This window comes from Hevea brasiliensis, chromosome 8 (assembly GCF_030052815.1).
Source record: "Hevea brasiliensis isolate MT/VB/25A 57/8 chromosome 8, ASM3005281v1, whole genome shotgun sequence".
In the NCBI taxonomy this organism is placed as follows: Eukaryota; Viridiplantae; Streptophyta; class Magnoliopsida; order Malpighiales; family Euphorbiaceae; genus Hevea; species Hevea brasiliensis.
In genome coordinates, this window is record NC_079500.1 from 42,897,831 (window position 1) to 42,899,071 (window position 1,241).

The following is a 1,241-nucleotide window of genomic DNA, read 5'->3' on the forward strand; positions in this document are numbered from 1 at the left end:
ACAGGAGTATATTGGACCAACAGTGTTTGGTTCGACATTTAGCATTGCAAGACCTCCAGTGCGAGCCAATAATTTTGAGTTAAAGCCTGCTCTTATTAAGATAGTTTAAATTGTATGTCAGTTTGGAGGGAAAACAAATGAAGATCCTAATGTCAATATGGAGAGTTTTCTCATGATATGTGATACATTGAAGTTCAATGGAGTATCGAATGACACCATTAGATTGAGACTCTTCCCATTCTCATTAAGGGATAGAGCAAGAGCATGGTTGAATTCTTTACCTCCTGGGTCTATCACAACATGGAAAGATTTGGTAGAGAAGTCATGGCTAAGTTCTTTCCTCTGGCAAAGACTATGAAATTAATAAATAATATCTAGATGTTTACTCATATCAATGTGGAAACACTTTATGAAGCTTAAGACAGATTCAAAGATTTAGTGAGAAGGTGTCCACACCATGGCTACCTAAATGGTTATTGATTTAAAGCTTCTAAAATGGGTTAAATGGTCATACTAGAAGCAATGTAGACTTTACAGTAGGAGGATCATTATTGGGGAAATCAATTGATAAGGGTTATGAGCTATCAGAAGAGTTGGTAGATAATTGTTATTAATGGTCCAATAAAAGGAACACGAAAAAAAAAAAAAAAAAAAGCTGCTGGAGTTCATGAGATTGACTCCATTACTACACTGAATGCCAAAATGTATTCAATTTAAAAAGACTATATCAGATGTTAATGAATGCAGCTGCCACTAGGAGAAACTATACGTGAGAACTGTGCTGGGCCACATGCATCAAAGGACGATTGTATTGATAAGTCACTCTTCTTACTAGTGCAAGAGCAAGTTCATTATGTGGGCAATCCTAGAAGACAATAGAATAACCCTTACTCCAACACTTACACCCCCGCAAGGAAAAATCATCCAAATTTTTCATAGGGAGGACAATAGCAATAGTAGCAGTAGTAGCAATAGTAGTAGCCCAGATACTATGTCACACCTTACCTTTTCATAAGCTATAACATGATCTCGTAATATGCTTAATGAATTACTGAACACAGTATATTGATAATCCATTAAACATACTATAAGGGATTTTGAACGGATTCTAATTTATTTTTAAATTAAACTCAGCGAAAAAAAATTTAATAGTGGTTCAATGGTTTAAGAAAAATACTATGGAATTAATTAAGAAAAGAGATAAGCACTTTTAAACTCACAGAATTTTGGTAAAAATTTGG

The 1,241-nt window shown here is 34.3% G+C and overlaps 1 non-coding gene across 1 annotated transcript; it reads right to left on the bottom strand.

Moving 5' to 3' along the window:
* Nucleotides 1-357: 357 nt before the first annotated feature.
* Nucleotides 358-464, bottom strand: LOC131182738 (small nucleolar RNA R71). Its single transcript, XR_009150998.1, has one exon. It is a non-coding gene; the product is annotated as a small nucleolar RNA R71 (small nucleolar RNA).
* Between the last annotated feature and the right edge of the window lie 777 nt (nt 465-1,241).